General features: G+C 37.2%; 1 protein-coding gene across 4 annotated transcripts in view; it reads left to right on the top strand.

Annotated features, from left to right (window-relative positions):
* HELZ (helicase with zinc finger) overlaps positions 1–19,009 on the top strand; it is a 158,978-nt gene that overhangs the window by 131,324 nt on the left and 8,645 nt on the right. The window lies entirely within an intron of this gene.

Raw genomic sequence — 19,009 nt, 5'->3', positions numbered from 1 at the left:
TTTGGAATTTAAGTTCTCTGTACCTTCGAGCTCTTAACATTTGTTATTACTGTTTAGCTCTGAGTGCATGAATAAGTACCTTCAATTGTCAGTGGGTTCTTAGAGTGCAATTACTTTTGCAAAAACATTTGGTCACCTTTATTTTGATGCATGAGATTCACAAATGATGACTGACTTGCAACGCTGAAGAAAATACCTTGACAAGGAAAATACTATTTTTACCACATTTGCAGGATTTGACGTTTTCAGTACATTAGGATAACTTCTGTCTGTTGTGTTGTACAAAACGATTTTGCATGAATCATCTCACAGAATGAATGGTTTATATGTTTGCTGTTTATTTCCAACCTGTTAAAATAATTTCCTTAACATTAACAATACAGAAAAATGTGTTATTTCCCTACCTACTGTTAACTCTTTCATTGCTAGAAACCTTGGTAGATGAAGCTTATGTTGGATGAAAACATCTAGATGTTAGCTTAAAAGTTAACTTGAACAGATGGTTTTTCATGTTGTGTTTCATTAGTTTTCTCTTTTTTTATAATAATTTTGATTTTCTTTTGACAAATTATATACCTGGTCAGCATGGAAAATGTGGAAGTTAGAGAAATTATTCCTCATTTCGCTATACCAGGATAGCTACTGTAATGTCGGGGAGGAAGAAATTTCCTCTACCCTTCTAGGTTCTTCTGGCTGGTCTGAGAATTAAATTGACATGAGACAGCTAAATAGGAGAAAATCAAACAAAGTTTAATATCATATGTACATGGGAGAGACCCAGGAAAACTGAATAACTCACCAAAATGGTCAAAGCCCTCACCTTAAATACCATCTTCAGCTAAGACAAAAGGATGTGGGGTGGTGGTTGGAGTTCAGAGTGCAGGAAGGCAGTTGGCTTGGAGATGGAAAATCAAGTGTGTGGTTTGCCGGCAGTGCAGCCAGTGGGACCCAGAGAGGAATTTTAACAAACAGGCTTTGCTGGGTTCCTCCCTGTCTAGACACTTAGTTCACACTACAGTGATCTCTGGTGACAGCTCCCTTCCTGGAACAGGTCCCCTTTCTGCATTCTTTTAGGCAGTTATCGGGAACGTCAGAGGTTCTTCCTGAGCCTTTTGGGCCTTAAGAACAATCAGCCTAAATTAACCCTCAAGCCAGAGAGACATTTTGGGGTAGCCAATTTTGTTCACCTACAGTAACAGATAGCTTTTCATAGCGTTCACAGGTGCGAACATGTGACTGTCATGGAGGGAGATTACTTGTTGGAGACGTGAAACAATTTTTTTTCCCTAATTGCTGTGCTCAGTTATATCACCCCATCAAACCTTTCTTTCTACCAGGTCAAGATCCCTAAACGTGATCCTGATCCTATTCTATGACACTTTTTGCTACTTAAATTTTTTAGAGTCTTCTCATTTAGATGTTTAAGGCGTCAATCCATGGATTTTCCTTACCTACCTCAAATGCAGCAAAAGCCCTGGCCCTCGGCTGCTTGGATGGAGCTAGGGCTCTGTGGTTTGGTCGCAGTGCCTGCACCCTCTCCCACTTCTAGTTCTTTACTGATGTGATGAGACAAGGAGAACACAGAGCGGGGGTGCCCTCCTTACCGGACCAGGTTACAGACCATTCCTGATTGAAAACAGATGGATAAATCGCTCCAATTTGATTTTACATTTCAGTGTAAGGTTGAGGTTGTGATTTAATTTTCTCCAAATATTTAGCCAGTTGTTTTCATACTCTTTATTAAATGATCGCATATTCACTAAATAGAATAGTAGCTTTCTTGTCAAATACTAAATTCTTTATAATACCACTGTATCACATTTGTGTTTCAACTCACTGCTGTTGGGGGAGGGGGAGATGAGATGCAAGGAGCAGCAATAGAAGTTAACTCTTGGCTTCTGAACTTCCAAGGATTCAGTTTCTAGTAGTTTTGGCATGATTTAGGATTTTTTCAAGGGTAATTTTGATCTGAATGAGGTTTTTCACTTTGCATGATAACTTTAGAATCTAATCTCTGAGTAAGATGCAGTTCTTCAGTATATACTGCAATCTGTTTCTGGACTTTCTATTTTTCTCCTCATCTATCTATATGTTTCTGTACCAGAATTACAGTGTTTTAATTTTTGAGGCTTTCTGGTATTCTAATTTGATAGTGTGATGTCTCCCTTATTACTTTGTTTTTTTCTTCCAGTTTCGGTTTGGGGAGTGCCGGGGAGAAGAGGTTATTCTCTGGTTTTTCTACTAGAAGTTTAGAATACCTGTGTGAACTCCTCCCCCCGAAACAGAAACAAAAACCTTTCTTAGGTTTTAATTTCAGTTACATCAAATGGATAGCTTAAATTGGGGGAAATTTTGTCTTTACAAATATTTTAAGCCTCTCATTTAGGAACTGGACAGTCTTCAATATTTTAATTTTTTTTTCCTTCTTCCCTCCTTCTCTTCCTTTTTTCTTTGTTTTCTGAGTGTTCCTCTGTAAAATTCTGTAGTGTTTTCATTTCTGGTTAAATTTATGCTTAGGTTGATTTTTCCTTGCTTTTTGTTTATGAACAGGACCTTTTTTTTCCCCCCTATTATACTTTCGAGTTATTTTATCTTGAGAGATAAATCCTCATTCTTCTTAAGTGGAGATAGTTTTACCATGCTAAAAAAACTTTTGTTTAACATAGAGCCAGCAGCGCAGAACACTGGTGCAGAACAAAGCTTTTGCCATTTAAGGGGTACTTTGCCATGAAATAGTTTGATTAAAAGTCCTCACTAATAATAAATGGAAATTCCTTTTAAAAGTGTCGTTGTACAAGTCTCCAAACGTTTATGAAGCTGCACATTTTTGTGCTGCAGTGGTGGTATTGTTGTAATGGCCTTCTAACAAAAACGGAATTCTTGTAAGTCACTCATTCTGATCAGCTTCCTATAAATCAGCATTTACTTGTGCCATCTTAGAGATGACGAGTAAACCTCTGTGACGTATCTGCTTTGAAACAGTTCTGTCTTATGTGTTGGCTTTTGAACAAAGACACTTTTTAACCCATCTGTTTATTTTCATTTTTTCTTTCAAACAGCTAGTTTTGAGGTTAGTTTTCAAAACTGTTTTCAGGAAGTACTTGTCCTTCAATACTCAATGATTTCAATACTGTTGTCTAATCATTCTCCCTCTCCCCCGCCAAGTCTCCTTCTATGGAGCAAGGTATTATTGTACAGATGTAGCTTGAAGATTATATTCTTGGCTGATCAACGTAGTCTGCCTATTCTGACTTTAAAGGTGGATGGATGATGATAGGTCATGATTTATGTTGCATAACCAGGTAGTATTGCTGTACTCTCAGAAGTGTCTTCTCAGATCGTCACTGTGTGGTATCTAATAAACCATCTAATGCATATAACAGAGACAGTGATCAACAAATTAATAAATTAGACCTGTAATTTAAGCATGAATATGCTTAAATTATCAAAGCTAATCATTTAAATGAGATGCTCTATTTTAATTAAAGTTTCTGGCACCATAGTTAATGAGACTTGGAATTTCCACCAGAGCATTTAGCTCTTCCTTAGTGATTAGCTTAGATAGTATAATTATAAATAGAGCCCTAATTCATTAAGTTGCTAACCTTTCCCCCAGTTACTTATTTATACATATACATGTGAATGGCTTGCTAACCTTATACATTAGAGGTGTACCATATAAAACAGTGGTAAGCAGATTATGAATTTTTACTTAAACTGACAACGATCTTTAAAAATAGAAATTCATACATGAGTTTAGTCATTTAGCTTTTTCTTCTTAAATGGCTTTTGAAACTTTAGCATTACACTTTGATTTTTAGAAGGAGATATTAGCAGTGGACTTAGAAAATAATGATCATATGTTTAGCAACATAACAAATTCACAGTTTAAGCATGAAGAATGTTTATAAACACACAAGCATATATGGAGTCCATACTGAACCCAGGACTAAGGATCTCCGACAGAGGAGAATAAGCCTTTAAGGAATAAATAATTAAATTATTTAAGACCTGAGGACTCTAAAATTAAATTCTGCATGCCAGTCATTGATAGGGTTGCCATCTAGAAGTAAAGGAACAGTCTGATCAGCAGGAGATGTATGTAGAAAGAGTAGTCTTACTCTTCAGGAAAAAAACTGAGAACTGGGCAGAAGCAACAGGAAACAAAAAGTGGTCAGGAAATAAAAAGAAAGAAAAGAAAAGGTGAGAAGTATAGTTTATATATTTGAACAGCCTAAGGGCCCACAGGACTGAAGTGTAGGTGGAAATAAAAGGGCGTTCTCGGGCTTCCCTGGTGGCGCAGTGGTTGAGAGTCCGCCTGCTGATGCAGGGGACACGGGTTCATGCCCCAGTCTGGGAAGATCCCACATGCTGTGGAGCGGCTGGGCCCGTGAGCCATGGCCGCCGATCCTGCGCGTCCGGAGCCTGTGCTCCACAATGGGAGAGGCCACAACAGTGAGAGGCCCGCATACTGCAAAAAAAAAAAAAAAAAAAAAAGGGCGTTCTCTGTCAGAAATATATATATATATTTATAGGCAAGGGATCTTTTTCTCAAATTTTTGTTTGCGGCCCCTTCTCTTTCAGTGTACTTCATAGGAATTTCCCTCTGTGGGGAGAAAATCTGAAATTTTAAACTCATTGCCCATAATGCATTTTATTGTAATCAGTTAGCATGCTCTCTATAGTTTTTTGAATTTAAATAACTTAAATAGGCTTGTATATGTCATAACACTTTAATTATTTTAGCAAATACATCAAATTGTTGATGGCTGTTAAGGTCGGTGATGGATTATGTTTGGACTTTTTTTTTTTTTTTTTTTTTTTTTTTTTTTTTTTTTTTTTTGCTGTACGCGGGCCTCTCACTGCTGTGGCCTCTCCCGTTGCGGAGCACAGGCTCCGGACACTCAGGCTCCGCGGCCATGGCTCGCGGGCCCAGCCGCTCCGCGGCATGTGGGATCTTCCGGGATCGGGGCACGAACCCGTGTCCCCTGCATCGGCAGGCGGACTCTCAACCACTGCGCCACCAGGGAAGCCCTGGACTTTTTAATAATAAAAAGTTAAAATATTTTCTCATTGACAAAGACTTTGATTTTTTGAAGGCTTTAAAGTAAAACTTAGAACTTTGGGATTAGTCAAGGCCTTGAAGATCATTTATTCTAACTCCTCCTTTTAAAAAGAAACTGAGGCAGTGAGATGTTGAAGGACTTAGAGCTTAAGCAGTTACTAATCACAGCAGAGCTGAGACTCCTGACCTCCGGTCTTGCGTTGTTTCTGGAGCATCACACTGTTGTTCATATCCTCATGCCACAAATAAGGTTTATTCCGAGAAAGCAGGAAGTGATTGCAGTTACATGAAGTAGACGTGGCAGGTGGGTGGGTGAGGCCAGGGGTGAGACAAATCATGTTCTTGGGACCAAATAATTAAATCTTCAATTATATGAAGTTCTCCTTTTCGGAGAAGGGGAGGGATGGTGGTGGAGAGAGAAGGAGATGGTTCATTTTAGAATTCCGTATTCTTAGAGCTCTCCAGTTCTACCTACTAAATGTTTGACAGCTCAGATAATTAATTTGGAGATCTCAACTATCAGAAGATTAACTATAAGGAATTTATTTCTCAGTGTTCTTTAAAAATTAAACAATTCTCTGGCATTACCTTGTTTTCTGAAATTAATTATGATAACTATGATTCTTCATAGTTATAATTATTCTTCAGAGTTATCATAGCTGTGAGTTGAAGGTAAACTTCTGTGTACTATTTTATTTATGTCAAGCTGACATATTTTCATCGTAAAAGGGATTGTGGTCTATAATTGATAACTTGACTGTTTCACATTCAAGAAGAGTTGACAAGAGCCAGAATGAGTCAAGGTAGCTCCAAATGTCACAGCAGTGAACCTGACATTTCTCTCTTAGATGTAATATTGCATTCCTTCTAGTATCTCCTCTATTACCTTGTGTTTAGATGTAGGAAAAGAACATTGCTTGGTGGGAAAATACTATTTGCAGAGTGTAAGTGCCCTTGCCTGTGAAATGCTTTCAAATGGTATTTGTCTTTATTTAGACCTAAATTGATTTTAATGCACTTTGGTACAAAGTCACGTTCATTTTAGTATACCTTTCTTTCAAGAAAAACAAAACAAAACCCAGAGATAAATTTTTGCTTCTATTATGATTGAATCTTATGAACCTAATGTGACATTGACGTTTTCAAACTTCTGTTAAGATAATGCATTTTATTTTTAAAATAATTATTTTAAAATAATATAAAAGAAATGGTGGAGAGTGGCATAATTATTTAGGTGAGAGATGATGGTGGTTTGGACTATGATGGAGCAGTAGTAATGGCGAGAAGTAAATTCAAGGTCCGTTTGTAGCTAAGATCTACAGGGATTCCTGATGGATCCGATGTGATATGAAATGCGGTGAAGTAGAACCACCTCTTTCTTGTTTCTGCTAGCTACATTTCAGTTGCTCAACAGCCACGTGTGGCTCAGCGCTGTTTTACTGAACAGTGCAGGTCCCCAGAATCTCCCACACCGCGGAAAGGTCTTTTGGACAGAATTGCTCAACTGAAAGGCTCACACCCTTCAGCTCTTTGAAACTGTCTTGTATTATTTCTTTGCTAATTGCCTACCATCTTTTTTTCTCTGTTTCTCACTTCCTGAAGCTTCTGTTGATAAGATGTTAGACTTCCTGGATTCTTCAGATTCTTTCTTCCTCTCACATTTTAATGTTTGTATTTTTCCTGCTGTGTGAGATTTCCTTCATCTTACCTACAGACCCTTCTATCACACTTTACATTTGAGCCCTCAAATTCTTTAATTTCCAAGAGTTCTTCCTTCTCAGGTTTTTCCTTTTTCATAGCATCTTATTTTTGTTTTTATAAATGCAGTGCCTTTTCTGAGGAAACCAATTGAGAGTTTGTTGTTGTTGTTTTGTCTTAGATTTTTAGTAAGAACTAAAAAAGCATTTAAAAAATATTTTTAAAACATCATTGCTACTTCTTTTTCCTGGGCCCTCCTTTTTTCCTGTTTATTTGTGACCATCTTTTACGCTGGAGACTCCCTTTAAATGTCCGGTAACCCTTGATTATCTGTGTCCCTGAAAAGCAGTTTGGGAGTTTTACGTTTCCTTAATGACTCACTGCCTGGCAGGCTTTTCCCTGGGGACTTTTTAATGCTTGACTCTTCTGCTTGTTGCGGAGGAGTGCAGAGTGGGACTACTTGTTCTCTGTACAGACTTTCAGTTAATCCCCCCAGTTTTATCCCTTCGTCCTCCCTTCACTTTCCATTGTAGCTTGTGTTTCTGTGGCCCGAGCCTCTCTGGAATTCTGCAGAGTGGACTGATTCTCCTCTCAACTGGTAGCTCTAACTCCATCCTTCTTCCACAGACACAGTCTTCCACGTGTTCCAGAAATGTGTCCTATGTTGATGGCCAGTCATCCAGTCTTGACTGTTATAGATCCTTTATGTTCAATTTATTATTATTGTAGTGGAGTCTTGGGCCAGTCTCCACCATTAACTGGGAATCATGCCTTTAAAAAAAATACTGTTTCAGAAGTTATCAAGTCCTTTTCAGTAGATTACATGGCATGAACCCATAGACATTACTGTTGCAAACTACAGTTTATCCAACACACATTGCCTGGCTTGCTAATATTGATTGTTTTTAATCTTATAGTGATACTCCTCTCCTAGTTTCTTTCTTCCTAGGTAACTCGACAAAACTATAGCACATTGCTTTAGACATAAGATGATAACCTTACTGGGAGCTAAATTGAAGTAAGTTAGTAGAGCCCAAGAGTGTTCTATAGTCAGGAATTTCTTCTTCAAAGCTTGGGGAAATTAAATAGAAAATATGGCATGTATTCAACATTAAATGTTTAAATCCTTTTGTTGAATACTTATTGAGGACTTTTAGGTTCTAGGCATGGTGTTTAGGTGCCGGGAATACACAAGTGAGTAAGGTCTGATTTCTGCCCCAGAGTCTTTGCATGTCCTTGACATTTTAATTTAGGTCAAGGTTACATTGCCTCTTCTTGGATCACACAAATCCAGGCCAAAAACATATTTTTAGATTAAAAGAAAAACGTGAGCATCTCCAAAGAATCAATTTTGTTAGTGAACAAACATACTGTATGAAAATTTATAGTTGAACAAGATATAGAGCGATGGAATTTAGTGGTATTTTATACCAGTAAATTTGTAAAGTTGTGAAAAATTATTAAATATCCTAGAAATGAGATAAAACTCAGAGAGTACAGACTGGATAGTCCAGATTTGGTTTTTTTTTTTTTTAACTTGTTCAGTGGTTTTTTAGAAAATTAAATTTGACTAGTTTGAGTGCCAGGAATGTATTCTTTAGTTTTATCACAGCATAACTCCATATTGTTCAACACCTGGTCTGATTTACATTACACATTTAGGTTATAGACCTGGTCCTACGGGCATTAGAATTTTCCAGCTTTAAATGAGTGAAGAAATAAAGTGCAGCTATTAAATATGATGTAATAAATGAATTTTCATGACATAAAAAGGTATCTGTGATATTTTAGTGAGAAATTACCAGGTTGTATATATCATTTTAAATGAATGTGTATGTTTATATGCATACAGGGGAAGATGCTCATAATACCTGGTTTTCTACTTTTAGTGATGTTAAGTTGATTAACATTTATCAGTGATCAGATGATAGCAGTCTGATCCACCAGTTTTTAAAGCTCCCAGCGACCTTTCAGATTTAGCAGCTATTGATGATTCTTGTTTAGAACTGTTGTTTCATTAGAGATGGCAAAATGGCGATTTTAAAATTCTTTTAATTTCTTTTGTATCTGTTTTTCTTCTATGAAAGAGAACTTCTCCTTACTAAATGTTTCATTCCTTCAAATCTGGTCTATATAGAAAAAATGAGTAGTTCTTGCCCTTTGTTTTCTTGCCATAAATTTTCAGAGTAATGAATTGGTGCCTTAGCAGGCCCCAGAGATGACCACTCAGGCTCCCCTCACCTTTTTTTCCTTTGGAATATCATCATGAGTCAGGTATCATTATATATTTGAGTTTTCAGTTCATTGTAGCCATTCTACAGTGTGACACACTGTTATGTCTCTGGCCAGTGGGAGCCCCTTCATATTGGTGGCTGTGTTCTTTGACATATTGACAGTGACCTTTGGTAGCTTCCTTGCTTTCAGGCAGGACAAGATGTCTCTAGCTCATCTCGTACATGTTCCGCCCCTGACCAGGAATCAGGTGTTTCTCAGGGCAGCCCTGATGGAGACTGTAGTCTGGTACTGAAGGTGCTCTCTGGTACTGAAGGTGCTCACTGGTACTGCTTGTCCCTGCTTTTTCAGTGGGCAGAGCCGGGAAGTAGTTTGTTGTTGGTTTTTTTTCTTGTAGTACGCAGAGCTCTCACTGCTGTAGCCTCTCCCGCTGCGGAGCACAGGCTCCGGACACGCAGGCTCAGCGGCCATGGCTCACGGGCCCAGCCGCTCCGCGGCATGCGGGATCTTCCCGGAACTGGGGCACGAACCTGTGTCTCCTGCATCGGCAGGCGGACTCTCAACCACTGCGCCACCAGGGAAGCCCAGTACTTTGTTTTTTGAGAGAAAAATAAATCATGAGTTCATATTGATATTTCCAAGTCAATGAAGGATTATAGGGTTTTTAATATTTGTATTTTTCACTTTACACTAAAGATCATTGTTCCTAATAAATGACTAACAACTAGCTATTTGCTTTATATGTATATACATACACATAGATAAGATATAGATAGATAAGGGTGTGTGTGTAATAGTTTCACACACACTGGTGTTAAATTAGCAATAAATGCAGTTGAAGACATCTGTGTGATTCATTTTGTCCTAAGGCTATATCCCACAGATATATTTAGTTAAAATACTGGATTTTAAAGGTATCTGAAATAATTCTTCTATGTGTGGTTATAGCACTCACTCAATAAACATTTGTGTTTATTTCTATTTGTTTTTAGGTTTCAAATCTAATTTTGATTTTAAGAAGCACTTATCAGTACATGGTCCCAAAGTCCAAATTATAAAACAAGTGATATTCACAGGTTAAACTTCCATTCCTGTCTCTACTCCTTCCTTATCCCTTCCCCCTATAGAAAAAAAATATTTTTTAAATGACATTTATTGCTTTCTTTCTAATTTCACAGGCAATACATATTCATGGCAGACAACTAGAAACACATAAAAGCATAAAGTAAAGAATAACAATCAGCCACAATCTCCACCCTCCAGAGATAACCACCATTAGCATTTTGAGGCATTCCCTCCCAGTGTCTGCATATTTTTTGAAATTGAAATATAATCGACCTACAACACTATGTTAGTTCCAGGTGCATAACATAAGGTTTCAATATTTATATACATTACAAAATAATCACCATGATAAGTCTAGTTACCATGATAAGTCTAGTTACAGTCTGTCACCATACAAAGCTATTACAATGTAATTGACTATACTCCCCATGCTGTATTTTTTTTTGTTAGTTTCTGCTTTATAACAAAATGAATCAGTTATACATATACATATGTTCCCATATCCCCTCCCTCTTGCATCTCCCTCCCACCCTCCCTATCCCATCCCTCCAGGCGGTCACAAAGCACCGAGCTGATCTCCCTGTGCTATGCGGCTGTTTCCCACTGGCTATCTACCTTACGTTTGGTAGTGTATATATGTCCATGCCTCTCTTTCGCTTTGTCACAGCTTACCCTTCCCCCTCCCCATATCCTCAAGTCCATTCTCTAGTAGGTCTGTGTCTTTATTCCTGTCTTACCCCTATGTTCTTCATGACATTTTTTTTCTTAAATTCCATATATATGTGTCAGCATACAGTATTTGTCTTTCTCTTTCTGACTTACTTCACTCTGTATGACAGACTCTAGGTCCATCCACCTCATTACAAATAGCTCAATTTCGTTTCTTTTAATGGCTGAGTAATATTCCATTGTATATATGTGCCACATCTTCTTTATCCATTCATCCGATGATGGACACTTAGGTTGTTTCCATCTCTGGGCTATTGTAAATAGGGCTACTATGAACATTTTGATACATGCCTCTTTTTGAATTATGGTTTTCTCAGGGTATATGCCCAGTAGTGGGATTGCTGGGTCATATGGTAGTTCTATTTGTAGTTTTTTAAGGAACCTCCATACTGTTCTCCATAGTGGCTGTACCAATTCACATTCCCACCAGCAGTGCAAGAGTGTTCCCTTTTTTCCACACCCTCTCCAGCATTTATTGTTTCTAGATTTCTTGATGATGGCCATTCTGACTGGTGTGAGATGATATCTCATTGTAGTTTTGATTTGCATTTCTCTAATGATTAAAGATATTGAGCATCCTTTCATGTGTTTGTTGGCAGTCTGTATATCTTCTGTGGAGAAATGTCTATTTAGGTCTTCTGCCCATTTTTGGATTGGGTTGTTTGTTTTTTTGTTATTGAGCTGCATGAGCTGCTTATAAATTTTGGAGATTAATCCTTTGTCAGTTGCTTCATTTGCAAATATTTTCTCCCATTCTGAGGGTTGTCTTTTGGTCTTGTTTATGGTTTCCTTTGCTGTGCAAAAGCTTTGAAGTTTCATTAGGTCCCATTTGTTTATCTTTGTTTTTATTTCCATTTCTCTAGGAGGTGGGTCCAAAAGGATCTTGCTGTGATTTATGTCATAGAGTGTTCTGCCTATGTTTTCCTCTAAGAGTTAGATAGTGTCTGGCCTTACATTTAGGTCTTTAATCCATTTTGAGCTTATTTTTTTAAATTAATCCTCTCATTATTTCTTTTTGAAAATAAAAGCAAATACTTATATATGTACATGTACCTCCCTTTCTTAGATAAAAGGTAGCATGTTATACATGTTGTTGTATATCATGATAGATCAGAGCTCATCCATAGCAGTATTTAGAAATCTTCCTCATTCTTTTTACAGCTGCATAGTACTTCATTATATAGCTGTACCATGGTTTATTGAACTGGTCTCCTACTGACAGACATTTGGATTGCTTCCAGTCCTTTGCTATTAAAAAATTAGTGCTTCAGTGAATAGCCTTATGCACATGTCAGAAGGATCTCAAAAACTTTTATTTATGTGATGTTTAAATATCTATCAACAGTTTTTTTAATATAAACTATCAGTGTTTAAAACTAATAATTTAAAATAAATATCAATTCATTTAAAAATTATAATAATAAACTCATTACTTGTTAACAAAAATAACTGTATTTTCTAAAACAAAAATGTTTAGTGAAAAGAGTGCCATTTTTTCAGTTTTGCACATCTTCTGCAATATGTCATTTTGGTTGAAGTATATGAAGAAAATTCTGTCACACCGATATGTACCTGGAAAAGGGATTTTAAATTTTAATGACTTTTTCAGATAATTATAGATATTCTCCCTTGATACTACACCAAAACTTGGCAGTTAGTAGTTTCTTAAAGATTAGTTGCAATATGGAGTCAAAAATTTCACTGTGATGGCCCTGATCACAGCAAAAGCTTGTAGGAGCCAGAACTCTGATGGAGGGGAGCCATCTCTGCTTGGTGGGCCTGTGGTGCCAGGAGGGTGGGGCCAGACCTTGTTGCCTTTTCCTGTCTGTCCTCCTGCCCCTTGGCCCTAGGCGCTGCGCGTTGTGGGAGTGGGTGGTTTCTGGTCAGAGGACTATCAAGGGGGCTCCCAAGGACCTAGAAATCACCAGGGAGCTCATGGAGAGGAGGAGCTTAAGAAAGTGACTCTGTGGAATTGTTTATGAATTCGTGGGCCCAGGTCTGACGTACACGTACATGGATCAGATCGTAATTAGCATACCAAAGACATGGAGAACTGAGCTGATGGATAGACCTCTGCCCAGGTCACAGACTGAATCCAGAGTGGCAGGCACTCAGTACAGATTCAGATAGCACCACAAAGGCTTTGAAAACTAAGCTGACTTTGAAACCATAGCCCACAGAAGACAGGTTGGAACTTAACCTTACCAGATCAGTTGCCTGCTAAAACAAAAATATCAGTATCAACGTTCTCCGTAGGATTTAAACAAACCCAGGGTCTCATGAGTTAATATTTAAAATGTCCATAATACAATCCAAGATTACTCAGTATGTAAGAAATTATGGAAATCTCAACTCACACAGGAAAAGCCCATCAACAGGTGCCAGCAGTAAGATGATACAGATTTTGGAATTATCTGAAAAACACTTTAAAGCATCTTATTATTAAAATGCTCCAAAGAGCAGCCACAGACCTCTTGAAACAAATGTTAAAAAGTCTTAGCAGAGAAAGAAAAGATATTTTAAAAATAAATAAATAAAAACCAAAACCAAGTAGACATTTGAAAACTGAAAAATGCAATAACCAAAAATTTAAAACTCACTTGATGGTCTCAGTAGCAGAATGGAAATGACAGAGGAGAGAGTCAGTTAACTTGAAGATCAATAGAATTTACCTAATCTGGACTACAGAAAGAACAAAGATTGGATGGGGTGTGGGGGTGGGGAGGAACACAGAGCCTCAGAGGCCTATGGAACGAAAACAGAGGTTGAATATTCAATCTTTTGAATTTCATCGGAGTCCAAGGAGGAGAGGAGAAAAAAATGTGATGCTGAAAAATATCTGACAAAATAATAGCAGAAAACTTCCCAAGTTTGGTGAAAGACATAAGCCTACAGATTTAAGGAGCAGAGTGAATCCCAAATAGGATAAACCCTGAGAAATTTATACCTGGGCATATTATAATCAAATGGCTAAAAGCAAAAAACAAAGAAAATAATCTTGAGAGAAGCCAGAGAAAACACATCTCATTAGAGAACAATAATTCAAATGACTAATGATTTCTCATCAGAAACCATGGAAGCCAGAAGGAAGTGGCAAACATTTTTAAAGTGCTGAAAGAAAAGAACTTTTAACCCAGAAATGTATATGCCACAAGACTGTCCTTCAGGAATGATGGTAAAATAAAGACATTTACTGATAAAGGAAAACTAAGAGAATTTTTAGCCAGCAGACCTCCTCTAAAAGAATTGTTAAAGGAAGTTCTTCAGACAGAGGGAAAATGATACCAGAAGGAAACTAGACACATCAGCAATGGAAGTTGAGCAACAGATACAGTAAATATCTGGATAAATATGATAAACTGTTCTCCTTGAGTTCTATCAAAATTCCCAGTTGAGAGCAAAATATATAACATTGTCTGATTGTTTTTCAGTATATATAGATGTAATATATAAAACAACTATAACTATAGCATAAAGAGGAAAAGTAAAGAACCGAATATGGTAATAAGTTTTCTACATCTCAACTGAAGTGATAAAATATAGATTCTAAGTAGATGATGAAAAGTTAAGTATGTATTCCATTATCCCTAGAACACCTATTAAAAAATCATATAAGGAGACACAGAATCACAAAATTAAAATGAAATTACAAAAACATGTTCAAATAGCCCAAAAGAAGGCAGGAAAAGGAAAACAAAGGAACATAAAACAGGAAATGAACAGGAAACAAAAGATATAAGACAACTGACTTAATTCTAAGCATATCAGTAATTACATCATATACATGATCTAAACATACCAATTAAAAGTCAGAGATTGTCAGGATGGGTTTTTCAAATAGTTCTAATTATATGCTATCTACAAGAAACGTTAAAAATATAACAGTATAGGTAGTTAAAAGCAAAGGATGGAGAAAGACATACCATGCAAAGACTAATCAAAAGAAAGCTAGAGTGGCTATATTAGTGTCAGACAAAGTAAACTTCGGAGCATAGGAAGTTATCCAAGAGGGACATTAGTACTGATAAGAGGGTCAGTACATTAAAAGGAAATACCAATCTTAAGTGTGTATGCATCTAACAACAGAACTTCAAAATACATGAAGCAAAATCTAAAAGGAGTAACAGACAAATCCACAATTATAGTTTGAGACTTTGACTCTCCCGTCTCAGTATTTAATAGATCTAATAGACAGGAAATCATCCAGGATATAGAAAAAGTGAGCAACATCATTAACCAACTGAATTAAGTTGACATTTATAGAACACTCCAACCAACAATAGCAGAATATATGATCTTTCCAAGTGCAGATGTAACATTCACCAATAAAATATGTTATCTGACCATAATGGAATTAAACTAGAAATGCATAACCAAAGGATAACAGAAAATCTCCAAAACTTGGAAATTAAACTGCATGTATCTAAATAATTCATGGGTGAAAGAGGAACTCTCAAGGGAAATTAGAAAATATTTTGAACTGAATGAAAATGAAAATATAGTATGTCCACATTTGTTGTGATGCAGCTAAAGTAGTCCCAGAGGAAATTTTGTAGCATTAAATGCTTATTTTAGAAAAGAAGAAATGTCTCAGATCAATAATCTAAGCTCTATCCCAAGAAATTAGAAAAGGAAGAATAAAATAAATTAAAATCAAGCAGAAGGAAGGGAATAATAAAGATGCATAATAAAGATGAGAACAGAATTCAATAAAAAATGAAAACAAAAATAATAGAGAAAAATCAGTGAAACCCAAAGCCAGTTCTTTGGAAACATCAATAAAACTGATAAAGCTTTAGCAAGAGTGACAGGAAAGGAGAGAAGCACAAACTACCAATATCAGGCACGAAAGAGGAGATACCACTGAATCCACTAGACATTAAAAAGGATAATAATAAAGGAATACTGTGAACAACTCTTTGCATAAAATTCAGCAACTTAGATAAAATGGATCACTTCTCTGAATACCACAAACTACAAAAACTCACTGAGGATTAAATAGATAGCATATGAATAGTCTTATAACTGTTAACAAAATTGAATTGTAGTTTAAAAACCTGCCAAAGAAGAAATCTGCAGGCCCAGATGGTTTGCTGCTGAATTCCTCCAAACATGTAAAGAAATACCACAATTTACACGATCTCTTCCAGAGAATGGAGAAGGGCACAGTTCTTAACTTACTGTATATGGCTAGCATTACTCTGATACCAAAACTAGACAAAGACAGTACAAGAAAGAGAAAACTACAGACATATCTGTGAACATCATTGCAATATCCTCAACAAAACATTAACAAATTGAATTCAGCAATATATAAAAAAGAACAATACACTATAATCATGTCGGAGCTTATTTCCAGAATGCAAGGCTGGCCCAGTGTTTGAAAATAAATCAATGTAATCCACCATACTAACAGTCTAAAGAGAAAAATCACGTGATTATATCAATAGACACCCCTCCCCCCAAAAAAAGCCTATACACATTTTACAGAACAGAACATCCACTCATAAAAACTCTTGGCAAACTAGAAGTAGAAGGGATATTCTTCAACCTGTTAAAGGGCACCTATAAAAATCCTACAGCTACCGTCACGATTAATGGTAGAGACTGAATGCTGAACGCTTCTAAGATTAGGAACGAGTTAAGATGTCCACTCTCAACATTCCTGTTCAACGTTATCCTGGAAGTCTTAGCCAGTGCAATACAGCAATAAAAAGAAAAGACACAGAGTTTGGAAAGGCAGAAATAAAACTGTCCCTATTCACAGATTACATGATTATCAATGTAGAAAAACCCAAGGAATCTACCCAGAAAACAAACCAACAAAAATTAACTTTGACTAATGTGAATTTAACAAGGTTTTGAGGTAAAAGGTCAACAAAGGTCAATCCCATTTCCATATATTAGCAACATTCAATTGGAAACCAAAATGTAAGAGCAAATACCATTACAGTAGCTCAGAGGAAAATTAAATGCTAGGTGCAAATTAACAAAACCTGTACAGGGTCTGTATGCTGAAAACTACAAAACTGCTAAAAGGTAATTTATTTGGTGTATAAACCATTTCATTCAGTTGTCAGCAAGATTTCTCTGCTTATCCTCAAATTACCTTTGAGGACAGATTCCAAAGTAGCAAATCATATTTTCATGCATTTACCTACATCTGTGTTGTATGAAATAGGTATACCAGGAGACCATCTATATATTATATTTATATGTACGTATGTATATTATGTGTGAGTGTGTGTGTGTGTATACATATATATATATATATATAAAATCTTCAACATATCTAATTTTAAGAACATTCAAACAATGCCAAGTTTTGGTTCTTTTTCTAACAGAGGATCAATTGCATTCATAATGTCATTTGAAGTTGAATTTTATACTTAATCTACCCATTCATCTTTGTCAGCAGCTGCTTAAGAGCTGTTATAAACATGTTACACAGTACTTCCACAAGTACTGTGCGTGTCAACTGTGTGATTTTTTTGGATTTCAGTTTGGAAGATATAAATGACACACTTTTTTTTAAGTTTAATTGAATATTTTCTCCTTTTATATCAGCTTTCCATTGCTTTCTTTTTTTTTTTTTTTTTCTTTTTTTTTCCCGGGCCTCTCACTGTTGTGGCCTCTCCCGTTGTGGAGCACAGGCTCCAGACGCGCAGGCTCAGTGGCCATAGCTCACGGGCCCAGCCGCTCCGTGGCATGTGGGATCTTCCTGGACCGGGGCATGAACCCACGTCCCCTGCATCGGCAGGCGGACTCTCAACCACTGCGCCACCAGGGAAGCCCCAAGAACACATTTTTTTTTTTTGCGGTATGCGGGCCTCTCACTGTTGTGGCCCCTGCTGTTGCGGAGCACAGGCTCCGGACACGCAGGCTCAGTGGCCATGGCTCACGGGCCCAGCTGCTCCGCGGCATGTGGGATCTTCCCGGGCCGGGGCACAAACCCGTGTCCCCTGCATCGGCAGGCGGACTCTCAACCACTGCGCCATCAGGGAAGCCCTCCATTGCTTTCTGATTTTTGGTTTTCCTCATTTAAGCGTTGTGGTTCACATATCTATTCATTGCAAAAAGGAGCTTATAAAGTTAATGCCTGGAATTCATATGAGTATCACCAGGGAATTTGATTATTATAACCTGTTTTCTGAGGCCATAACAGATGTAGTTTTGTACTTTAGTATTCACACATAAACCCTTTAGAATGTGATCCCCTACAGTTTCTGACTGGGCTGAACACTCAGGGCATGGTAATGAAAAGAAACACTTCACTTTGAGTCTAAGAGCTAATCATCTTCATAACAAACCTTGATAAAAAAAAAAAGGCACCCTGCACAAGCTGCTGTGACCAGTCATTCATTCATTGCCTAGCCATACAGAATATAAAGCAGTTTAGGAATGTTGGTTATTCTACTCAATACCATAAGTTAATAACCTTGATGAAGAAATTTCCAATGTGCTGATTAAATTCACAGTTGACACTAGTTAGAATGTTTACTATTCTAGAAAATAGGAATCAAATTTGGAATGATCTTAACCATTGGGAAAAAATACCTTTAAAGCAGAGTAAAACTAAAGATGAATTTAGATACTATACATAAAGACAGAAGAACAATAAAAACATATGAGAAAAGGTATTAATGGGATGGAAGTATTAGCTCTCACCTTTCTCATCCAGTAGCTAAAACTTTGGAAATGTAGAAATGACATGGACATCCTCATTTAACAGTGAGAGAATGTCTGTCCTCCCTCCCCTTCCTGCCTTTCTGCTCAAGGGCAGCCAGTCCAGACCCATTCCCTTCCCGTTTGTACCCTTGTGGTTCCGTCCGTGATGACTTTACTCTCACATACTTAGGCCCACAACTTCCCGCATTTAATTGGCCTGACAATATCTGCTTGTGCTATCTTATATTCCCCCCAAATCCTGCTATTTCTGTGCCTATCTCTCTCTCTCTCTTCTTTGTAATCTAACCTCTAGTTCCTGATTTCCAGTTATTTGTAACAACGGTGGTAAAAGAAGGTTTCCTCCCAATCATAATGACCACGAACTGAATAGCAAATCTGTTACTTCCGGGAGAGGGAGAGGGGGCAGTAAAAAGCCAATCCCGTTCTGTCATGTGAGCTCTAACACGGAAGCTTATCCTTTATGTTACATCAACAACAAACCTTCCTATGTGCCAGATGCTATGCATACTGAACTTGCTCAGATCTCACAGC

The sequence above is a fragment of the Mesoplodon densirostris genome, chromosome 18 (assembly GCF_025265405.1).
Source record: "Mesoplodon densirostris isolate mMesDen1 chromosome 18, mMesDen1 primary haplotype, whole genome shotgun sequence".
Taxonomy (NCBI): Eukaryota; Metazoa; Chordata; class Mammalia; order Artiodactyla; family Ziphiidae; genus Mesoplodon; species Mesoplodon densirostris.
Note: the sequence above shows the minus strand (reverse complement) of the source record. Positions and strands in the feature narration are given on the sequence as shown.